The sequence below is a fragment of the Pleurodeles waltl genome, chromosome 6 (assembly GCF_031143425.1).
Source record: "Pleurodeles waltl isolate 20211129_DDA chromosome 6, aPleWal1.hap1.20221129, whole genome shotgun sequence".
Taxonomy (NCBI): Eukaryota; Metazoa; Chordata; class Amphibia; order Caudata; family Salamandridae; genus Pleurodeles; species Pleurodeles waltl.
This window is the reverse complement of record NC_090445.1, coordinates 1,200,288,194-1,200,313,556: the sequence shown is the minus strand read 5'-3', so window position 1 is coordinate 1,200,313,556 and position 25,363 is coordinate 1,200,288,194. Positions and strand designations below refer to the sequence as shown.

The following is a 25,363-nucleotide window of genomic DNA, read 5'->3' as shown; positions in this document are numbered from 1 at the left end:
AATCAGTCTTACAGAGGGAGTCCACCAGCATGTGTGCACTCGTAGTGAGGACCATGCAAAAATGATAATTTGAAAATCTACCGCTGAAACAATATTGCTCCTGTCTGTAAAATATCTTGTGCATAAATAATAGAAATATGAAGCAGGCTCATTCACTAGGCACCTAGGAAGCTCTCTACTAGTCACTGACACGTGGTCAAAATTGTTAAATCCAGCCACTTTCCTCCTCAAATTCTAAAGCAAATGAAAGTGGAGTAACGCAGATTCTGGGTAGTCCAGTTAGAGAACATTACAGCACTCTATTCTAGACAGTAGACATGCAGTGATGACTTTCCCAAAGTATACCTTATGAGCGAATGGCAGTGCTATGACCAGCATGTTTAGAGCTTGAAAGCAGAACAAACAGGCAGCATTATTTTGCTCCTTAGGGAATGACTGCATCAAATCACACAGCCAGGTATTTTTTATTTATGAATTTTCAAGAAGAATAGCACAAAACAGAGTACCCATATTTATGGGCATATAGCACTACGGTACATTAGTTTAGGCCTGGAGGGAACAAAAGCATTAAGACTACCAGCAGATACAGCAATCGAAGCAGAACACTGGAGGGCAGGGCAGGTTAAGGAAGCAAAGGAACAATGACGAAGGGAGCAATCAAGGTTACATAGCTTTGTGGTTAATGAATCACATCCATAGTTAGGAGAGAATAGTCATGGGAGTCGGTGTCAATGGTCCCTGAGAGGTTGTCAAATATCCCTCGACCTGAGGTAGGTTGTTGTAGAGTGGCATATACTTCACTAGTGGAGTAGCAAAAAATCAAACTGCTAATCCAGGCCTTAACAGCTGGACGCAGCTCACTGCCCCAGTGTAATGCTATCTCCCTTTTGGCCATCAATAGTGCAAGGGCTGTATATCTGCGGATCGACTTGGTGACATCTGCCACGTGGCCTAGGAGAGCCATAAGGGGGTCCAGTTGAAGCTCAACATTTGTCATTAAGGAGAGGTGCTCAAATATATCTCTCCAGTAAGCAGCAATATGTGGACAAGTCCATGTATGATGTACAAAATCAGTTTCGGGAGCGCTGCATTTTGAGCAATTGGAAGATCTGATGGGATCTATTTTGGGGGAGTATGCCAGGAGTAACGTATGCTCTGTGCAGGAATTTAAATTGGAACAACTTGTGTAGGTGGTTAGGGGAACTAGTTTAAAATGTGCACAGCTGTAGTATAACTGTCAGTCAGGGCCAGGCCCAGGTCGGTCCCTCATTGCTCTCTTATCTTACCGACATGGGTGAGCTTCAGTGACATGCAGGATTTGTATAGTTTGGAAATCAGTCTCTCCCATTCAGAGTCCGATATTAACAAAGTCAATGGGGAAAAGTCCTCAGGAGTTATGCGATATGAGGGGATGCAGGCACGATCAGCAGCATGGAGGCGATGTAGGAGGAAGAGATCCATCTCTGTAGCTTAGATAAATCTAATGTTTTCAGAATGTGAAAGGTCATCCCCATTAGGGAAGATGTCTTCCATCGTGTGCAAGTCGAATATACTAAGAGTGCGCTGCACCACTCGTTTCCAGTAAGCAGGATCCATGGGTTGTTAGACACTGGAAGTAAAGGAGAGTATAGGGTGTCTGTCCCTAGGAGCCGGTTAAGTTTCGTCCAAGCCCAACATGTGGTAGACAACATTTGGATATCATCGGAATCAAGTTTGATTCCGCTCGGTAGAACGGATGATAGCAGAATGTCTCTCCTTGCTTTCTCTCCAGTGTGAAGTAGGGCAGTCTGGCGTCTGTGTGGAACCAATGTGAAGTAAACTGGTCTTGTGCTGCAAAATAGTACATTTGAAAGCCAGGGACACAGAATCCACCTCTGTCATAAGGAAGTAAAAGGGTATCCCACCGAATCCAAAGCCTCTGGCCAGCCCAAATGAAGCAAAGCAGCAGATCCTGGAGGTTGAGGAAAATGGGTTGGCTAGAGGTATGGGGGATATTGAGAAAGAAAGAAAGCAAGGTACGACAACCATTTTAATAATGGCTATCCGGTCCGGGCACGGAAAGCGGGAGCCATATCCACCGCTCAATCTGGACAGTGAGTTTTTCAATGGAGGGTCCACAGTTCAGATGGATCACCTGTTCCTTATCCCTATGGAGTATGATAACATGATATTTAGTAGAGTAACTGCACCATTGTGGTGGATATTCACACAGTGCCACGAGGTGGGGTCAGAGGAAACAGTTTTGACTTCAAGCAATTGATATGGAGTCCAGAAAAAACCCCAGACTGGATAATTTACCGAATAACATGAGCAAGATTTTGAGCAGGCTGACGAAGGAACAGCAAAATATCATATGCGTATAAGGAAATGAGTAGAGGGACTGGCCAAAAAGGAAGTCCACGATGCATGTGTTTCTTGTAGGTTGCATACCAGTAGGTCCATGCCAGTAATAAAAAGTAACAGGGACAGGAGGCAGCCCTGATGCGTACCCATGGCAATCGTGGACTGGCCAGTGAGTGATCTGTTCACACAAAGTTGCGCCACCGGTTGTGAACAGAGGACCTAAATCAGTGTAATGAAGCCCATAGTAAGCCTGAGCTTCTGCAGCGTCACCTAAAGGAAAGGTCACTCTAGAGATTCGAAGGACTTTTCCGTGTCATGCAGAGCAACAGACGCAGGAACCTCTGGTGAGATCCTATTAAGCACCGCAAATATGGTGCAGAGGTTAAAGGACATGAACCTGTGGGGAACTAACCCTGTTTGGACCAGGGAGAAAATCTGATCAATTAACAACGGCAACCTGGCGGACATTACTCTGGCCAAACTTTTATTATAGAAATTTAGTAAAGAGAGGGGCCGATATGAGGCGCAAAGGCGAGGGACTTTGTCAGGTTTTAGAAAGAGTGTGATTACTGCTTTCCATAGGGAAGGGGGTAACACACCTTCAAGGGCTTCAGCATACTTACCTAGAAGGGGGGCTAGGAATAGATTTTTATGTTTTGTAAAAACAAAACCTGTTAGACCTTCAAGGCAATGAGACTTAGCGCCGTCCAAGGCATTAAGGGCTTGCACTATTTCACCTGCAGATATAGGCACGCTCACAAATTGATGCTACATGTCCGTGATCCACACCATTGCAACTTCCTCACGGTAAGCTGCTCAGGCGTTAATGCCCCCTGCAAGTTTGGTGGAGGACTGTTGTTCATTATAATGGAGTAGAGAGGCCAATACCAGGAGCAAGGGATCTTCCAAACAAGACGAAGGACATACAGATGGTGAATACACCTAAAAATCTTATACCTATTTATAATTTATCTTCATACACTCCAACGTCGACGGAGATCCAAATACTAAACAAAGGCCTGTCTTTTGTTCCACTCCAAAACCCAAATCCAGTTGAAATTAAGACAGAAGTACTTAGGTTCCTCCGAAAAATTAGATTTAAAACATTTTTTCAAGATTCCGATACTACAGAAGATCCTAAAAGTAATGGATTGAGACCTAAATCTTTTTTCTGTCCTGAGAAGAAAGATATGCCACCTGAAATAACAATTTTCGAAGACTCAGTACTAAGGGAAATAGATTTGTTGAATACAAAAAAAAAAAAATATTTCAAAGAAAACTGTACCAAACAAGAAAAAGCAGCAATCCGCAGCTTAGCTAATAATCAGGATTTTATTATTAAACCTGCAGATAAAGGGGGTGGAATAATAATATGGAATAAAAATATCTATGATTTAGAAGTTATGAGACAACTCCATAACCAAGAGCAATATCGTGTTATTGATGAGGATCCATCTAAATTGCTAAAGGGCAGTATTTAATCTATCACAAGAGAGGCCCTAGATAATAAATGGCTCTGCAAAAAAGAATACGCATTTTTGAACAAAGTGATAAGAGAATTCCTCAGTTCTATATTTTACCTAAAATACATAAAAATCCAGATAATCATCCAGGCAGACCGATTGTGTCAGCATGCGGTTCCATTTTAGAACCTTTGGCCCAATACGTTGTTATTTTTTTTAAACCATTTGTGGCTAGACACAAGCATATGTACGTGACTCTATGGACATAATAAATAAAGTAGAAGATTTACCATTCGATGACAACAAAATTTTTTGGTGACCTTCGATATTGAAGCACTTTATACAATCATTCCCCAGGATGAGGCAACAGAGGTCATCAGACAAGTACTTGACACTAGGCCTCCTCCCATAAATACTCCAACTGAATTTCTGACTACTTTGGCCAGCTTGTTTTTAACAAATAAATTATTTTTATACAAAGAAATGTTGTTTTTACAAATTAAAGGAGTGGCGATGGGGTGTAGCTTCGCCCCAGAGATAGCTAACCTAGTAATCGACTGCTTTGAAAGAAAATGGGTATATGACAATTGCAATCCCTTTTCGAGAAATATTCTAAAACGGTATAGATATATAGACAACATCTTTATGATTTGGCAAGGAGATCAGGCATCTTTGAGTGCTTTTCATGAATGGCTGAACCATCGCACACCTGATTGCAGGTTTACTATGCATTCAGATAATCAAAAGATAAACTTTCTAGATCTATGGATTATGTCAAAAGATGGACACTTACAAGTAAGCCTGTATAAAAAAACCAACAGATCGTAATACATTGCTGCATTTCACAAGTGGCACCCAAGGACTTTGAAAGAAAATCTGCCATATGGGCAGTTCCTACGAATACGGAGGAACTGTAGTAATAAAGATGACTATTTCAATAATGCATCAGAGTTGGTATTACAATTAATAAACAGAGGATACCCTAAAAAAATTGTGAAAACAGCATTAAAGAGAGCATGGTACACACCTAGGGAAACTCTTTTAGTTCCTAAGCAACAACAAAAAGAGAACCCTTCAACTTATGTTATTACCTATAGTCCGAAGGCCTATAAGGTACGGTCAATTATAGAAAGAAACTGGAGAATCTTGGCAAGATTAGAGATAGAGAAACCTTTGTTTGTATGTAAAAGAGCACGCAATTTGAAGGAGCACCGGGTGAAGGCTACATATAAAAAAAAAAGTAAAAAAGACCTCGGAGAGTTATTACAATTACCCCCTTTACAGGGTCATTACAAATGTAAGAATTGTGTAGCCTGCCAATTTACCAGTGAATCAAAGGAGGTTATTCTGAATGGAATGGTTCATCGACAAAGGATTTTTTCAAACTGTAATACAAAGAATGTTATTTATTGTCTTAAATGCCGTGTGACCAGGTTTATATAGGGCAGACATCACAACCAGTCAAAACAAGGATACTGCAACATCGATCGAGGATTAAATGCGTCATCAGGAGCACACCAATGGTGGAACACTATTGTGAATTGAACCACTCACCGGAAGACATATGGTGGACTGTACTGAAGGTGATTCATCCTAAAGGAGATGGACAATCAGTATTGCAACAGTTCAGGAAGGAAGCGCGGTTTATTGAGAAGTTTGGAACAGCAAGACATGGCTTGAATCAGCAGGATGAAATTTGGGCGTTATAACATATTTAATTCTGTTCACGTCTCTGAACTCATAAGAGGAAGATATAATCTGAGCATTTTAATGAGGTGAAGGTATGTTCATGCAAATCTAAGTACAAGCTCATATGTGTGTCACTAATTTCTATGAGTCTATCCGAGAATAGAAACACAGTAGTCTATTTTGCCTTCCTTTCCCCTACTCATCTTATTAAGAGACTTCAAGATTGTTCTAATAACACAATCAGTGTTATGAATAACTCTCTTTTATTTTTATTTGAAGTCATTAAATAATGGCTAAGATACATCCCTATTAGATGGCCACTACATAATAAACAGTGCAGTTGTTACAGATGGCCACTAGAGCTTTACCTGAAATATGTGTATTGTAGTCTGCCTTATTTTTATTATATTTTTTTCTATATATGTATTGGCTAATAACAGAAATGGGGATAGTAAGTTTTTACTAGACACTGAAAGGAAAATTAGACCTGCGTTGAAGCAAGTCAAAAAAGTTTTCTCTTGGAATTCGGGTCGGTATGCAAGATGGCCGCCGTTTTCGGGTTTATATAAAGAATATTTTAATAAGTTTTTGTTGACCCTCCATACCCCCTTTTTTAAGGGTTTGTAAGGTTTTCCAATGCATTCTGGGGATTTGGTACTCAAGTCAATGTAGGGAGGAACTTGGCTCACTAACGAATAAATATACGTTCACTTGCGGGCCGACACTGATTATATTTTCAAAATGGCCGCTGCGTATAGTTTAAAAGTGAGAATCTCTGGAGTAGCTGGATTTCACCGCACTCTGATCGAAAGGGAGGCGTTTTCTCACTGAGATGGATCCATTCTGCCTGCAGCATTCACTGAAGAATCCTTGGTACCAGTAAGTTGTTGAGAAAATGTATGTTTTTTTTCAGTGACTTTGACCTTGGGGTTTGTAATTAAATAAGGGTTTGCATTACTTTCTCGCTCACTCGGTAGACACAGGAAATAGGTTAACCCGTGGCAGGGTAAGTTCAGTCTGTAACAGGCTTTTGTTATTATTTTTTGCCCCAAAACATAGAATTATCTAACATTTTCTTTGGTTAAAATAACATTAGCATGTGACACAAGGGTGTTTCATAGAGATTTGAGACACATATTTATACAAACAATATGAGCACTGCATGAACAGCATGCTCTAATACAAATAAGTATCCATTGGTGGTTCTGACTATATTTGGTTTTTATTTTTATGATTTTTTTAACTTGTCTATAAGATTTACATATGCAATGGTGTTTTGGTGGTAGTTGGTTAGATTTTAATTCAGTGATAGACATGTATCTGAATTTGATGTTTATATTTATTAGGTGTGGGTCTCTCCAGTAGTTCTGAGGAGGCCCAGAGTTGTAGGGGCTGAAACGCGTCGACTGTATAATCTTGGGAGGTTGCAATCAATGTTGAACTTTGTCTCTAAAGAACTCTATACCACAGGCCTTCTCATCTTTCCCTCCAAAAAAATTAGGATGTTGTAGGTCTGGGATTTAGCAACCATCCCTTACATGTGGATTTTCAACATAAAATTCTATGGGCACCACATGGCTCCCTGAATAAGGAGGGGACTTTGGGACTAACCATCGCTGTCTTTTGTTTAATGTGTGGCTGTTTAGATTCGAAGTGATTTTTGGATGTGATATATCAACCAGAACATTTTGAAAAGTTTATGTTTGTCAATGTATATATAAATGACGGCTGTAATCCGAACAGTTGTTCCAGTTGGTGAGATGGGGTGAGATGCTGTTATTAAATAGAAATTAAATTGCATGCCCAATGATTGATTTATTGTATCATTGTTGGAATTCTTATGTGTATCTATTCCCACAATTTGACCAACCTTTTTTATGATACTGTCATCATAATGGAGTAGGGCATCAGTGAAATCAGCATTATGAGTGACTCGCTTACTGCTACCAAGCACCAGTTCTACGTAGTCGGGACCGTGGTTCGGACGAAGGAGGTGTGCTAATGTGCACCCTCGACGTTCACCCCCTCCGTATTGAAGGGCCTGGGCATACTTGCCCAAATAAGCGATTTCTCTCAGCCAGGGAGTGGAATTCGTCCATCACTGTGGAGCGACTATGTAAGTGGGTACGTCCAGGCCGCTGCATGTCAGACTTATCAATGTCTTTAAGTTCAGCCTCTACATGCTTGATACCACTACGAATGTCCCTAAGAACACCTACATGTTTCGGGATACAGATGCCTTGTGCCTTAAAGGCATCCCAGAGGGTGGCCAGCCTGGTTACAGAGCTGATGTTCAAGTTAAAGTATTCTAGTATAGGGCACTGGAGTTCTGAACAAAACACTTCATCCAGGAGAGCAGTGCCGGGAAATCTTCTCTCAAGCCCTCCACTAAATGGAATTTTAAGAGCTATCTGCACAGGGGAGTGGTCCAACAGAGTATGTGGCAAGTGCTGCATGTCCTTCAGCCATGGGAGAGCGTTAGCTGAAAAAAGCCAGTAATCGATGCAGGTCCATACAGTGCGTGGTGCGGAGTAAAATGTATATGTAGGTATTGTAGAATGTATGTGTTGCCACGCATCTTTCAGGGAATAGGTGTTCCTGATGGCCTTAAAGACCCTAGTGGGGGCATGGCCAGGATGGAGGATGGCTAAGACGTGTTCCCAGCCCTCTGTCCCCATCGCCTCTGAATCCCCCGTAATCCTCCGACTGGGGCTTATAAGGGGCCCGCGCTGCCTCACCTACAAACCGGGCTCATAGCGCAATGAGTCTGAAAGGCAATGAAATTGCCGGCAGCAGCAGTTTGGCTGCCACGACCAAACCGCAACGTAGAGCCCAAGATGGCAGTTGCTGGGCACTGATTCAATGCAGAGAGGGAGACAGAGACCCTCGCTTGGTGTCCACCTGATGCACTTGGGGAGTTCGCCACACGCAGCATTCCGTACCCTCTCCAGCGACTGTGGTGGCAGGCCTCTGATGCCGCCTCTGCCGCAGCCAGTGATCCTTCAGGCCTCCTCTGTAGCACGCCCCAGCCACTGCAGAGGGGCCACCGGGTGAGAGTTAAGATGCTGCACCCAGTGCCTGCAGCCGAGAGTGTGGAGGGCTCCAGCGACCGGGCTCTCCCACCCCCCCAGCTGAGACATTTGAGCCAGTGGGAGGCTACCTGAACAGCGCTCAGACTTTGCAATTCGGTACCCCTCCCCGCAGAACACGAGGACAGTCTGCACCAACCTCTGGTCGGCCTGCATCCAGAACTCACCTGACAGGCTTACCACACCAGTTGACACGGGCGCGACACATTGCAGCCTTGTCTAGCCCATGAAGGTAGGCTCTGCAGAGGGTGCCCCTTGCTGGCCTCCCAATGTTAGACTCCATGCCGGCCAAGGGGTGATTGCACAGTGGTCTGCAGGAGTGGGTCCGGTCTTCTTCGGGGATTCACTCCCAGGGGCCTGGCAAGCGCTCTGCCTTAACACAATCGGCTCCCACAAGCATGGGCCCTTGCAACACCTGCTGGTGCCATTTCAATCGCTGAAAGGGAATGTAAGAGAGGGGGGTCATGATGTAATGCTGACTGTCCACTGGTCCATCTGCACAAATCAGAACACTTGCTGTCAAGGCCCCTACAGTCCACCAGTTACCAATACAGGCACAGCAAGAGGCACTGGAAACAGAGACAATCTCGCTCAACGTGGTTGTGGGGGGCGTGTGACACGGCATCACTACTGAACCCCAGGAGGGCCCCACGACTGACTGTTGAGCCCTGTTTGCAGGCTGGCGAGGGGGGATTACCCCATGCGGTTGAGAGTGGTGGAAGACTGAAGTTGGATACATCACAGCAGAGGTCCTCGGGGTACAGTCTTGGCGAACTTTGGGATCCTGCCCACTCATCTCCCAAAAAGGGCCTACATAGTGACCACCAGTGCATCTCGGAGGTAGCTGGACGAGGCCTTCGGCGGAGATTGCTCTCTGACTCCATACACCTGGGGAAGACTAAGACCCCACGGGTGTGCTGCACTTGGAGGTGCTCTCAGGCCTGTACCAGACGTGCAGCCCTGCCAAAGACAGCACCTGCAGTCGAGGTGATCATCCATGGCGGTGGCACACACCAAGAAAGACTGCTCCCTCAAAGAGATGTTCACAAAGCGACCAGCCCTCCCAGACCAGCCAGGATCCACTGACAGAGAAGGACTACACAGAGGGCCCAGTAACTTGCTCCTTTCTGGAAGCTCTTTTTGAATCTCTTAAAGATGACCTCAAACTTTAAAAAAAAGACTTGTCCCAAGACCTGAAGTCAGTTCATAAAGACTTGGCCGAGATTGGGGACAGAGTCTTCACGTTGGAGGACAAAGTAACTAGCAGAGATGAAATCATAAACAACTCCAACAAGAGCTCATTTGCCTCAAGGAACAACACACAGACCTCCAAGCACATGCGGAAAACCTAGAAAACAGGTCGAGGTGCAACAATATCCGCATTAGGGGCGTGACATTGGGTCATATGTAAAAGCCCTCTTTGCCCAAATCCTGGAGTCCTTGGAAGCGGACATTCAGGTAAACGGGCCACACAGAGTGGGCCTCCCCGCTCGGCGAATTCCCGCACGGCTGATATTCTTGTGTGCGTCCATGATTTTCCTTTGAAAGAAGAGATGCTTTGCAAAGCGAGAGAGCTTCATCTACTGCAGTTCAGAGGCCACATCCTACTGCTATACCAGGACCTCTTGGCACTACCTCTCCAACAGAGAAGGGACTTCTGCCCTGTGACCGCTCACCTTCGAGAGAAAGGTGTCCCCTACTCCTAGGGACATCCATTTCGTATCATATTCCGCTGGGAGGGAAAGCTGCATCACGTTTGCTGTTTAACTTCTGCATATGAATTATCGGAAATTGAGAGAGAAACGGATGCAGCCGACCAACCTAGCCCTAAAGACCGCAAAAGCTCTAAGTGCTCCAGATGGCATAGGTACTCGCCCTGGACCAGGGACCAGATCCCAAAACCATTGCTTAGGAACAAACAGAGATGTTGAAGATGCTAACAGGTGAATCGGACACGTAGGAGGCAACTTGAGATAAGAGTGGGCCCTGCGGGTGTGGGAGATGGGCACGATGATCAGAAGATTGCTTCCGTCCATGGACCCCGAACCTCGACCACTGCTGGAGAGATGACAGCTCGTGATCGAGCTCACTGCTATCCAGGGACACTTGTGTTAGACAGGGGGGTTTAAAGGTGGGGGTATTCATGTTTTTCTAAAGGGCATTATCCTTAAACAACCATTTCCCATGCTTGGGCTTTACGCTTTCCACAGCACACAATGGAAACATAGGGAGACCAATGGTTTAGGGCCCACTAGAGTGCTCACATGACCACAATTCCTAGTCAGTGAACTGCTCTGCCACCGCGTAAGCTCTGCCAGCAAGTTAAGCCTCTCCGACTTGAACTCTGACCTCTGTCAGAAGTTCGAGGCCCTACTCCACCCACAGGCTTCTGCCTGCACCTCATCCCTGGTGTCTAGTGGTAGAGCTCTGCTCTTCCACTGGCCTGCCCACTGCCTTTTTTCTCCTCGTTTTTCTTTTAGTGTGCTGTTTTTGTGCCTCTGGCTTTCTGCGCTTTCCTCTAGCTTTCCCTCATTTTTCTCGTCACTCCTCTCATTCTCTCTTCTCTCTCCCCGCCACTGCTGCCACGTGGCCCTGCCTCTCTCATCTCTCTCATTCATCCCGCCACCTCCCTTTTTTGCGTCGTTTCCCGCACCCTCCTCCCAGCTGTCCTCTCCTCGCCACCTACTTAATGGCGCCCGCTGCGCAGTAGGAAGAGCAACCTCACTGACCTAGTAAGTGAACTGCTCTGCCACAGCGTAGCTCCACCACCAAGTGAAGCCCCTCTGACTTGAACTCTGACCTTGGTCAGAAGTTCGAGGCTCCCCTCCACCCGCAGGCTTCTGCCTGCGCCTCATCCCTGGTGTCTTGTGAGCGAGCTCTGCCCTCTACTGGGCTGCCCTCTGCCTCTTTTCTCCTCTTTTTTCTTTTAGTGTGCTGTTTTTGTGCTTCTCACTTTCCTCTATCTTTTCCTCGTCACTCCTCTCATCTCTCATTCTCGCTTTCCTCTCTCACTCACTCTCCCTGCTGCCCCGCCCCCCTCCTCTCTCTCCTTCACCCTGCCGCTGCTAGCCCGCCCCCCTTTTTGCACGGTTTCCGCTCCCACTTCCCAGCTGTCCTCTCCTCCCCCCCTCCCCACTTAATGGCAGCCGCTGCGTGGGAGGAAGAGCAACCTCACTGACCTAGTCAGTGAACTGCTCTGCCACTGTGTAGCTCTACCAGCAAGTAAAGCCCCTCTGACTTCAACTCCGACCTCGGTCAAAAGTTCGGGCCCCCCCGCCCCCCTCCACCCACAGGCTTCTGCCTGTGCCTCATCCCGGTTGTCTAGTGGGAGAGCTCTGCTCTTCTACTGGGCTGACCTCTGCCTCTTTTCTCTTCGTTTTTCTATTAGTGTGCTGTTTTTGTGCCTCTCGCTTTCTGCGCTTTCCTCTATCTTTTTCTTGTTTTTCTCATCACTCCTCTCATTCTCGCTTCTCTCTCTCTCCCCGCCGCTGCTGCCCCTGCGGCCCGCCCCCCCTCCTCTCATTCACCCCACCGAGCTGCCCCCGTGGCCCCACCCCCCTTTTTTGTGCTGTTACCCGCTCCCACCTCCCAGCTGTCCTCTCCTTCCCCTCTCCCTACTTAATGGCGGACACTGTGGGGCCATGCCGCTGGCAGGCCAAAGGTGCACCTAAAGCAAGCCGGTCTGCAGCAGTCCACGACCAGCGCCAGGACCCCTGGACCTGCCGCCCACCCCAGCTACACGCCAGCAGCACTCATCGCACTCCAAACCCACACCTCCACCAAGACCTGTTGCTCAGCACAACCCATCTGCAACAACACACTGACTCCAAAAACTCCGAAGTGCATCCTCCTTAACATACGTTCCCTCCACAAACACACCACCGAAATCTGGGACCTCCTTGACAGCACCTACTCGGATGTCGCTTTTCCCACCGAGACCTGGACCAACACCACCTCAGGCCCGGACATTGCTATCGCCATTCCCCAAGGATACAAGAACACCCAGAAGGACCGCCCCAGCTGCCCCGTGGTGGGTGGGGGTATCGCCATCGCCCACAAATCCAACCTCCGGCTGAGCACACACTCCGAAGACCCGACTAGCCTGATGGAACACCTCAATTTCAAACTACAGACCAGCCCGACATCCACCCTCAGAAGAACCCTCATCTACCGCCCACCGGGACCCTGCGCACACTTCTTCGAATCCATCATGGACTGCATCACCGCACAAGCCATCACAGCCACCAACTACACCCTGCTAGGAGACATGAACTTCAACCTACAAGACCCCAACACCACATCCCTCCTGGACAACCTCGGCAGTCTAGGGCTCTGACAGATCGTGACAGAACCAACACACTCATCAGGACACACCTTCTACCCCATTTTCACAACAAGAACATCAATCACCTTCAGCCACACCTCCGAACTTCTATGGACAGACCACCGTTGCATCCACTTCACATTCAACACACCCTCCATCCTCAGACCTCGGCACCAACCATCTCGCAGAGACTGGGAAAGAGTCACGACGACCAGCTCACCAACACCATTGCTAATTGTGCCCCCTCCTTCGCACACAACGACAACCTGAACACCGCAGTACGCACTTTGCACAAATGGATTGCCAACTGCGCCGACAACATAGCCCCCCTCAAGAAAAACAACAGCGCTCATGCCAAGAACGCCAGCTGGTTCACCAGGAGCAGTAGCCAACTGGATGAATAGCAGCTGCCTCCAACTCAACGCAAACAAGACAGAAGTTCTCATCATGGGCCCACAACCCGACGCACAGAACGACTCATGGTGGCCACCCATCCTCGGAAAACCACCCACCCCCAAGAACCAAGCCCGAAACCTAGGGATCATCCTGGACGCCAAACTCAACAAGGACCACCAATTCAGCTCAGTCACATCCACCTGCTTCAAAACCCTCTGCCTCTTACGCCAGACCTTCAAATGGATCCCCCTGAAATACAGAAAGACAGCCACACGTGCGGTTATCACCAGCAGACTGGACTGCGGCAGCGAGTAATACGACGGGATCAACAAGAAGCTCACCTGCAGGCTACAGAACATCGCCTCCAGACCGGTCCTCGACCTGCCCCGACATTGCCACATCTCTCAGCACCTGTGAATACTTCACTGGCTAGTAATAGAAATAAAAATCACCTTCAAGATCCTCATCCATGTCCACAAAGTCCTCCATGACACCGGACCAGCCTACCTGAACAGCCGACTAAACTTCCACATACCCCACAGGACCCTCCAATCAGCCCAGCTCCCCCTCGCCAAAGTACCCTGCATCAGGAAATCAAGAACAGGGGGACGTTCTTTCACACACATCGCAGCCACGGCCTGGAACACCCTCCCGCTTCACCTCAGACAAACTGCCTCCCTCCTCAACTTCACGGAGGAGCTGCAGACATGGCTTTTTGGAGAACCACATCACTGATGGTATCTATGCATCCTCCCCTCCCCAGCACCTTGAGACCCTTACAGGTGAGTAGCTTCTCTATAAAAGCAATGCCTCATTGATTGATTGACACTTCCACACACAATAAGCTACAGATCGTTACACTCCATATGCAGGGCCTCAATAACCCATCAAAGAGGAGGGCCATTCTATCATACCTGGAGCCCACAAAGGCAGTTAAATGCCTCCTCCAGGAGACACCCTCAGTATCCAGGGACTAGCATCATCTTAAGTCCCGGGTCTACCCACAGCAATTTCACTACTCGAAACCCACCAAAACAGTAGGTGTAACCATTCTCATTTCTAGATCTTTTAGGGGGAGGATAGAGGACAAACTCATGGAAATTAGCAGTTGGTTGTTAGTTTACCAAGTGCAAGTTGGGGACTACAATATTATCCTTGGCTCCATTTATGCCCCATAGAGGGCCAAGGACACTTCATCCACAGAGTGGTAGCAGAAGCCATGACCTCCAGTGAAAAGCTAGTTTTATTAGGTGTAGAACGTAATCTCGTATTCTATAATAAGGACTGCACTGCATCTGGCCGTGGAGGAGCGAGAGAGATCTTGTGTGAAGGCGCTCAATGGTTACAAAAAATGGGTCTGCGAGTCTTGTGGAGAATTTGTCGTCCGCAGTTCAGAGACAACAACTTCTACTCTCACATAACGTACGCCCGCCTTCACCATTTTTTGGGGACTAAAGATTTACAAAGCATGGCTACTGCAAATGAAATAGAGCTATGTTGTCTATCTGATCATGCAGCTGTGATTGTAGACTTAGCACTTCCTCCTAATACCCGTTCTGACGCTTGAGAGACACTCCTTCATAGAGCTGAAGTTGTCAAGCAAATTGAGCAGGCCATCCATAACTATATCACAATACATGACACAACAGAAACTTTCATTTCGCTCCTGTGGGACGCCTTAAAAGTGGTTGTCAGGGGAGAATTTCTAGAGATCCCTGCAGCAGACAATAAATTACCCCATGGTAAGAGGTAGCTGCTACAACAGCAACTTAGAGAATTAGAGCGCACCCACCACCGTACTGGTACACCCAGGGTGTGGCTGCAGTTGGAGGCTGCAAGGAAGCAACTTGTGAGTCTGAACCTTGATAAAGTGGAGTACTCCATCCTCCATCTTCAACATTCCTTTTACGTGGGGGGGGGGGGGGGGGAATAAATGTGTATAGCTCCTGGCTGATATGCTGCATGCTCAGTGTCAAACCACAAGAGTTGAGGTGCTGGTGTGAGGCAATGGCTCAGAGGTCCAGAGTGAGGATCTCATCATTTTCCAATTCCAGGACTTCTATGAGGACGTCTACTCGGCCCAATCCTTACCCACAGATAATCTTGACAGCTACCTTTGTCATCTACACATGCACCAGCTCACAATAGCGCAAGCAGTCTAGCTAGATCCCCCCCCCCATCCGCATAGAGGAGGTTATACCGGCCATAGCCCGCAAGAAACCCCTGAAGTCACCTCTTCTGTAAGATCTTCTGTAATACATTGGCCCCCATACTAACCAGGCTATTCAGTTTAATCAATAGTTCTCTTATGATGCCCCCATCTATGATGAAAGCATCCATAGTCGTTATTCCCAAGCCTGGGAACGACAAATGTACGTGAGCGTCCTACCGACCCATCTCCCTCCTCAGTGTTGATGCTAAGCTACTTACCAGCATCGTGGCAGCCTGCTGAACCAGCTTATTCCTTGCCTGATCAGTCCTGACAAGGTTGATTTGTCCCCCACAGGGAATGCAGTGACAATACCAGGAGAACCCTCCATATCATTGATAAGGCCAAGTGATCCAAACGGGAAATCTTGCTACTGGCCATTGAGGCCAAAAAGGCGTTTGATCGCATCTACTGGCCCTATCTTGTAGCGACACTCGCTCACTATGTTTTGGACCACGGTTCCGCAACTGGATATTGAGCAATTATGGCCATCCGAGAGCGACTGTCAGAGTGAGTGGTCATGCATCGACCTCCTTCCCCATTTGTATGGGGACACAACAGGAGGGTCCGCTGTCACCCTTGCTGTTTGCCCTATACAAGGAACCTTTCACCCAATGAGTGCGCGATCACCTGAACATCAATGGTGTCCACTTTTGGGGGGGGGAGGCATACCATCTGCCTGTATGTAGAAGATGTTATTGTGGCCCTGGATAACCTCTGATGGCCCTTCCGGCATTCTTGGAGGAAGCAAGGCAGTTTGGGAAGGCAGCTAGCTTACGCATAAACATTCATAAATCCCAGGCCCTAAACCTCTCAGTTCCCTCACATACAGAAGCACAACTTTCCTGTTTCCCTATACAATGGATCACGACCTCCATTCCCTACTAAAGGATCCAACTGGCCTGACAAGTGGCAGATACCACAACATTAAACTATCACAACTTACTCCAGCAGATCACTCATGACCTCGCTCAATGGGGATTATACCCTCTCTGGCGGTTCGGCTGGATAGCTGCACTTAAAATGACCGCTCTCTCACTGATTCTTTTTCTATTCCAAACCCTCCTGGTCAAACCTCCTGCCAGAACAAGTAAGGCTTTACAACGGGCGATGCTCCGCTTTGTATGGGCTGACAAATGCCCATAAATGAACTGCAAGCATAGCTACCTGCCTCGTACAGAGGTAGGAATGGGTATCCCAAACCTCTTAGCATGCTATCAAGCTGCCCAGATCTGCTGCTTAGTTGAGTGGTCCAGGGCTGAATCTGAGAAAACCTGGCTCCTTATGGACCAGGCGGTCGCAGGCAGGCAATTTATGGAAGGTTCCATTCCTGAAAAGGTCACAAAGCGCCTAGGGTCTGTAATCTTCTCTGATTACCAAGTCCGTGCTGAGGGTCTGGGATAGTGTGGCAATCTGCAAAGGCTTGACCACATTTCCTTCTCCCCTGATATCCATAATAGGCAACACAGACTTCACTCTGGGACTCGACCACATCAGGTTCCAATTATGGCAGTCAAGTGAATGTCGATCCATCGGCCACCTTTTTGGAATGGACGGCATCCTCTCCATCAATCAGCTGCAGGAGGACTTCAAGCTTCCATGAAGGAGCCGCTTCGCTACGTATAGTTCCAACACTGGCTTTCTTCACCCTATTTTGAAGGCCAGAGCCTAAAGATACCCAACAACCTTTGAGGGGTGACTTCTACAGACAAGGTTTGATTACAGAACTCTATAGCATCCTATTCCATGCGTCCGCACTAAAAACCCAGGGCCGAAACGCTGGGAACTGGAGCTGGGCAGACACTTAACACCTAAGGAATTGGGTGAGATATATTATAGCGCTCGCCACACTGCACGCAACTCTTCGAGTATTGAAACAGCCACTAAAATCATCACCTACTGGTGGTATACAATTCCCCCCTTGCGGAGGCGCTATCATACACACAGTACGGACTATTGGCTCCAATGCAGGTCATCTGGCATGCTACTTCATATATTGAGGGAATGCCCTAAAATTTAGCATTTCTGGGAACAAGTCCTACATGATATGGACATACAGTTAGACACACAATTGCCCAGATTTCCCACCTACACAATCTTGGGATTGCCCAAAGCACTCACATATCCGCTCAAATCCTGCAGAGTTTGACCCATCAGCTTAGCACTTGCAACAGCCCACCAGACTATCATTGCACACTAGGGTGCTACCACAATCCCCACATTTGGCGTGGCTTCATCAATTATGGTATACCCTAGGGATGAAAAAGCTATCCCTTGTACGGACTTCCCAGGGGGACTCTTACAGAGATTTATGGAAACCATATCTAACCAAACTATCCCAAGAGTTCCGGGACTTGACGTGCCCTAAGTACTGTATTTGAGACTGCTACACTTCTCTGATATTGTCCTGCCCACACCATTAGGCACTAACTCCAATGAGGATTCTACAGACAATAGTTAGATCTTGTCATAATGCAAATGCTAGTGAGTTCCCACTGCACTGATCACCACCACGGACATCAGGACCCTCCTCGACCAGGGAGTCAGCAGCTCTGATCCTTCTGGATCTCTCCACAGCATTCAATACAGTCTCCCATTACACTCTCCTCAACAGACTCCACAACACAGGCATTCAACAAAATGCCCTTAAATGAGTCGCCTCTTTCCTCTCAGGCTGCACGCCAGGGAATCCTCCCTGTTTAACATCTACATGACCTCCTCCTCGCAGACATTGTCAGATCCTAGGGACTCATATTCTCCTACGCCAACAACACTCAACTAACCCTCTCACTCACCGAAGACCACACACAACGCTAAAGCCAACTTCCGCAACACCATGACCAACGTAGCAATATGGATGAAAAACACCAGCCTCAAACTAAACACAGACAAAACGGAAGTCCTGATCTTCACGAAGAGCACCTCCGTATGGGACCACAGCTGGTGGCCAGCAGAACTTAGACCAACGTCCTTTCCATCAGACCATGCACTAAACCTCATATGTTCAGCCGAATATTCAAATAGATCCCTACCGACACCAGAAAAGACAGATATGCACGCCCTGGTCACCAGCCGCCTCGATTATGGCAACGCTTTCTATGCCGAAGTGTCCTCCCAACTATTTAAAAGACTCCAGACTCTACATAACACCACAGCCAGACCCATCCTCAACCTCCCCAAGCGCTCAAGTATCACCGCACACCTCGGGAACCTCCACTGGCTCCCCATCCAGAAGGGATACCAATTCAAAATCCTCACACTCACATACAAGGCTCTTCACAATCTACATCAACCATGGACTCAGTGTCTACATCCCAGCAAGACAACTAAGCTCTGCCTCGCTAAACCTCGTACACACAGCCCCGCACATCCATCGCAGCCGCAGCGTAGGACGCTCCTTCTCCTTGGGTTTGAAACAAATATAAAAAGAACTGTTATTTTTTTTAGTTGGTCTGGAAATTATTCATTGAGTGTCTCATTTATTGCCTCTGTGAGTACCACAAATGCTTAAAACTACCATCTGATATGCTTAACTGCTCGCCCACACTACCACAAATAGAGAGTTAGTCCTTTTGCCTCTACAATACGAATTGGGGATCCACTGGACTCTCTGCACAGTGTACTTCATTTTCGTGCAATATAGAATGCCAGCTACTAATACTCGGGTCGCCCACGGCCCCTGTGGCCGCGGGGCCTCAGAGGAGAGTGGGGCGCACTCTACGAACCCACGAGTTTGCAGCCTCTGCTTCTCATTTCCTGGCCTAAAATACAGGATATCGTACTGTAAGGGATGGGTCGATGGATTGAATCAGACTGGATGAGGATCGTAGCAAGAAGACGACTGAAGCAGAAAACACAAAGGAAGCCCCAGAGAGGGAAACAGCGTCTTTAACTATGACGGGGGAGGAAACCAATCATCCAGACGGCAGCAAGGGACTTGAAGGTGGATGGAATGGCCAGCTATTGCCTTCTGTTGAAGAACCCCACCGGTGAGTCATCTGTCCCTGCCAGAGTGTTGCTTCACCAGGTGCGGGACCGGGTTAAGGCCTGGGGAAGGAGGGTGGGTGATACAAGAGAGGCTTAAAACTATAAACCTCTTTGACCAATCTGTATTAACTTACCGAAAATCATTGGCTTGTTGTGTGTGTCTCACTTGAGCCTAATCAGTGTTAACATGACAGGCTCAACAGGCTTTAAATACTTTCAAGCCCTTTGGTGCTTGATTGTTGGGCTGATTTTCCTATTATTATTTTAAAGCACTGAGCCACTATTTAAATACACTTCCCCCAAAGAAACCATCACTATCTTGCATGGTGAAGATGGTGGTGAAACAAAACAAGAATAAAACACATACCTACCTTTATGTTTTCTTTTCTTCTAAGGAACCAGCGAGGAACTACCTGCTTATGAACCTGGAAACAAGAGAAGAACATGTTGACGTGCTTTTATATTATTGCATAGAAAGATACATCAATAAAAGAAAATATTTCTTATTTGTTTCTTGGCAACACTAGGAGGTACAATCATCACATTTGTGTACTGGTCTGGGAGGGCTGCCCAGTCTAGAGGGTCAGAGTGAGTCATGCCAGTAGTGTTTAAAATTGGCCACAAGGAAGGAGGAGCATAGTTTTTTTTTCAAAGGAGCATTTATTTTTACTGTAGATTATTCAAGCATACATAATCCTGCCTACAACCTCAAGCCAGCAAAATCTGCTCCTTTTAATGCAGAGATAAAATGTGGGCTGCCCAATATAGGTGTGATGGAATAGTGTTCAGCATTCTCCTAATTACAGCAGCGTCCTACACTGCAGCTCTCACTACACGCGAGAAGTACAAGCCCCACCCCCTAAACTTACTAGGCAACAATAGAGGCTTCCCTATATGTATCCCAGAGATCAAACGGTTGATAAAACACCAGTGTGTTTTGCCTTTTTTACCATCTCACTCCACTGCATTATGGAAGTGGGCCACTTTATAGTAGTTGGTTGAATTTATTAACCCCAGCTGCCCCTTCTCAGTGGGTCTATGCATTGTTTTTGCTGCCAATCTAGTTCTTCTTCCAACCCATACAAATTTGCTAACCAAAGTCTATTTTCTACAAGGCACCATCAGGAAGCTGCAGCAGAGAAGTCTGTGCACTAAATAAGAACATGGGCAGGGTGGTCATTTTGGCATCAGCCAGTCAACTCTGTGCCAGGAACTAAAGATCCATTTGTAAGAATCAGACAAGTTGGTGAAGTTCCCTCATCTTGTCTTTGTCAGAGGTGGAGTCAACTTCCCCCCAAATATTATATGTTATGTAGCACACTGGATGGGGAACCTCTGTTCCAGATGTTCCTTTTGTGCTGCCAGCAGGAAAAGGCTGTGTATCTGGAATTTCATTAGGTGCACCTTAAAGCCAGAGACCTGCAGAAACAATTGTAGGAGCTATACTGCCCATGGGACAGAACGCTCTTGGTCTATCACTATTAGAACTTCATTTACATACACATATAACATATATTTATATTTACATATGTTTGGCCAATCATCACCTTCTTGAGTTGTTATACGACCTAACAGATATGGCTAAGGTCTTCAGGTATAATGTAAAGAGCATGAGTGAGACAAGACATCCATACATCATTACCATAAGCAGAAAGAATGGTGCAGTCTGGCGTCCAGTGACTCTAATCCTGGCTGGTGGGAATTTACAGTTGCTAAGAACCCAGGGCGTGAGCTGGGGGCCAAATCCCATCTAACTCAGCGATTCTTTAACCCCTTCGCTGCCAGGCCTTTTCCCCCTCCTGTGCCAGGCCTTTTTTTGCCTATTTGGGGCAGTTCGCGCTTAGGCCCTCATAACTTTTTGTCCACATAAGCTAACCAAGCCAAATTTGCGTCCTTTTTTTCCAACATCCTAGGGATTCTAGAGGTACCCAGACTTTGTGGGTTCCCTTGAAGGAGGCCAAGATATTGGCCAAAATACAGTGAAAATTTCGTTTTTTTCAAAAAAATTGGAAAAAGTGGCTGCAGAAGAAGGCTTGTGGATTTCCCCCTGAAAATGGCATCAACAAAGGGTTTGCAGTGCTAAACTCAGCAGCTTCCTATCTTTCAGGAACAGGCAGACTTGAATCAGAAAACCCAATTTTTCAACACAATTTTGGCATTTTACTGGGGCATACCCCATTTTTGCAATTTTTTGTGCTTTCAGCCTCCTTCCAGTCAGTGACAGGAATGGGCATGAAACCAATGCTGGATCCCAGAAACCTAACCATTTCTGAAAAGTAGACAAAATTCTGAATTCAGCAAGGGGTCATTTGTGTAGATCCTACAAGGGTTTCCTACAGAAAATAACAGCTGAAAAAGAAAAATATTGAAATTGAGGTGAAAAAAACATCAATTTTTCTCTATGTTTTACTCTGTAACTTTTCCCTGCAATGTCAGATTATGGAAAGCAATATACTGTTACGTCTGCTGGACTCCTCTGGTTGCGGGGATATATAGGGCTTGTAGGTTCATCAAGAACCCGAGGAACCCAGAGCCAATAAATGAGCTGCACCCTGCAGTGCGTTTTCATTCTATACCGGGTATACAGCAATTCATTTGCTGAAATATAAAGAGTAAAAAATTGCTATCAAGAAAACCTTTGCATTTCCAAAAAGGGCACAAGATAAGGTGCTGAGGAGCAGTGGTTATTTGCACATCTCTGAATTCCGGGGTGACCATACAAGCATGTGAATTATAGGGAATTTCTCAAATAGATGTCTTTTTTACACACTCTCCTATATTTGGAAGGAAAAAATGTAGAGAAAGACAAGGGGCAATAGCACTTGTTTTGCTAATCTATGTTCCCCCAAGTCTCCCGATAAAAATGATACCTCACTTGTGTGGGTAGGCCTAGCGCCCGCGACAGGAAACGCCCCAAAGCGCAACGTGGACACATCCAAAATTTTGGGAGAAAACAGAGGTGTTTTTTGCGAAGTGCCTACCTGTAGATTTTGGCCTCTAGCTCAGCCGGCACCTAGGGAAACCTACCCAACCTGTGCATTTCTGAAAACTAGAGACCTAGGGGAATCCAAGGAGGGGTGACTTGCGGGGCTCGGACCAGGTTCGGTTACCCAGAATCCTTTGCAAACCTCAAAATTTGGCTAAAAAAAACACATGTTCCTCACATTTCTGTGGCAGAAAGTTCTGGAATCTGAGAGGAGCTACAAATTTCCTTCCACCCAGCGTTCCCCCAAGTCTCCCGATAAAAATTATACCTCACTTGCGTGGGTAGGCCTAGCGCCGGCAACAGGAAACACCCCAAAGCGCAACGTGGACACATCCTAAATTTTGGAAAAAAACAGGTGTTTTTTGCGAAGTGCCTACCTGTAGATTTTGGCCTCTAGCTCAGCCGGCACCTAGGGAAACCTACCAAAGCTGTGCATTTCTGAAAACTAGAGACCTAGGGGAATCCAAGGAGGGGTGACTTGCGGGGCTCGGACCAGGTTCTGTTACCCAGAATCCTTTGCAAACCTCAAAATTTGGCTAAAAAAACACATGTTCCTCACATTTCTGTGGCAGAAAGTTCTGGAATCTGAGAGGAGCTACAAATTTCCTTCCACCCAGCGTTCCCCCAAGTCTCCCGATAAAAATGATACCTCACTTGCGTGGGTAGGCCTAGCGCCGGCGACAGGAAACACCCCAAAGCGCAACGTGGACACATCCTAAATTTTGGGAGAAAACAGAGGTGTTTTTTGCGAAGTGCCTACCTGTAGATTTTGGCCTCTAGCTCAGCCGGCACCTAGGGAAACCTACCAAACCTGTGCATTTCTGAAAACTAGAGACCTAGGGGAATCGAAGGAGGGGTGACTTGCGGGGCTCGGACCAGGTTCTGTTACCCAGAATCCTTTGCAAACCTCAAAATTTGGCTAAAAAAACACATGTTCCTCACATTTCTGTGGCAGAAAGTTCTGGAATCTGAGAGGAGCTACAAATTTCCTTCCACCCAGCGTTCCCCCAAGTCTCCCGATAAAAATGATACCTCACTTGCGTGGGTAGGCCTAGCGCCGGCGACAGGAAACACCCCAAAGCGCAACGTGGACACATCCTAAATTTTGGGAGAAAACAGAGGTGTTTTTTGCGAAGTGCCTACCTGTAGATTTTGGCCTCTAGCTCAGCCGGCACCTAGGGAAACCTACCAAACCTGTGCATTTCTGAAAACTAGAGACCTAGGGGAATCCAAGGAGGGGTGACTTGCGCGGCTCAGACCAGGTTCTGTTACCCAGAATCCTTTGCAAACCTCAAAATTTGGCTAAAAAAACACATGTTCCTCACATTTCTGTGGCAGAAAGTTCTGGAATCTGAGAGGAGCTACAAATTTCCTTCCACCCAGCGTTCCCCCAAGTCTCCCGATAAAAATGATACCTCACTTGCGTGGGTAGGCCTAGCGCCGGCGACAGGAAACACCCCAAAGCGCAACGTGGACACATCCTAAATTTTGGAAAAAAACAGAGGTGTTTTTTGCGAAGTGCCTACCTGTAGATTTTGGCCTCTAGCTCAGCCGGCACCTAGGGAAACCTACCAAACCTGTGCATTTCTGAAAACTAGAGACCTAGGGGAATCCAAGGAGGGGTGACTTGCGCGGCTCGGACCAGGTTCCGTTACCCAGAATCCTTTGCAAACCTCAAAATTTGGCTAAAAAAACACATGTCCCTCACATTTCTGTGGCAGAAAGTTCTGGAATCTGAGAGGAGCTACAAATTTCCTTCCACCCAGCGTTCCCCCAAGTCTCCAGATAAAAATGATACCTCACTTGCGTGGGTAGGCCTAGCGCCGGCGACAGGAAACACCCCAAAGCGCAACGTGGACACATCCTAAATTTTGGAAAAAAACAGAGGTGTTTTTTGCGAAGTGCCTACCTGTAGACTTTGGCCTCTAGCTCAGCCGGCACCTAAGGAAACCTACCAAACCTGTGCATTTCTGAAAACTAGAGACCTAGGGGAATCCAAGGAGGGGTGACTTGCGGGGCTCGGACCAGGTTCTGTTACCCAGAATCCTTTGCAAACCTCAAAATTTGGCTAAAAAAACACATGTCCCTCACATTTCTGTGGCAGAAAGTTCTGGAATCTGAGAGGAGCTACAAATTTCCTTCCACCCAGCGTTCCCCCAAGTCTCCCGATAAAAATGATACCTCACTTGCGTGGGTAGGCCTAGCGCCGGCGACAGGAAACACCCCAAAGCGCAACGTGGACATATCCTAAATTTTGGAAAAAAACAGAGGTGTTTTTTGCGAAGTGCCTACCTGTAGATTTTGGCCTCTAGCTCAGCCGGCACATAGGGAAACCTACCAAACCTGTGCATTTCTGAAAACTAGAGACCTAGGGGAATCCAAGGAGGGGTGACTTGCGCGGCTCGGACCAGGTTCTATTACCCAGAATCCTTTGCAAACCTCAAAATTTGGCTAAAAAAACACATGTCCCTCACATTTCTGTGGCAGAAAGTTCTGGAATCTGAGAGGAGCTACAAATTTCCTTCCACCCAGCGTTCCCCCAAGTCTCCCGATAAAAATGATACCTCACTTGCGTGGGTAGGCCTAGCGCCGGCGACAGGAAACACCCCAAAGCGCAACGTGGACACATCCTAAATTTTGGAAAAAAACAGAGGTGTTTTTTGCGAAGTGCCTACCTGTAGACTTTGGCCTCTAGCTCAGCCGGCACCTAGGGAAACCTACCAAACCTGTGCATTTCTGAAAACTAGAGACCTAGGGGAATCCAAGGAGGGGTGACTTGCGGGGCTCGGACCAGGTTCTGTTACCCAGAATCCTTTGCAAACCTCAAAATTTGGCTAAAAAAACACATGTTCCTCACATTTCTGTGGCAGAAAGTTC

General features: G+C 46.9%; 1 protein-coding gene across 4 annotated transcripts in view; it reads right to left on the bottom strand.

Moving 5' to 3' along the window:
* The window catches only part of CCAR1 (cell division cycle and apoptosis regulator 1), a 1,667,827-nt gene that overhangs the window by 1,574,316 nt on the left and 68,148 nt on the right, over positions 1-25,363 (bottom strand). For 3 of the 4 annotated variants that reach the window (XM_069240502.1, XM_069240500.1, XM_069240503.1), the window contains exon 2: positions 19,872-19,925. The gene's annotated coding sequence lies outside the window, so the exon portion shown is untranslated. Of the gene's footprint in view, positions 1-19,867; positions 19,926-25,363 lie in introns of all 4 variants that reach the window. The other variant, XM_069240501.1, reaches the window with a different exon arrangement.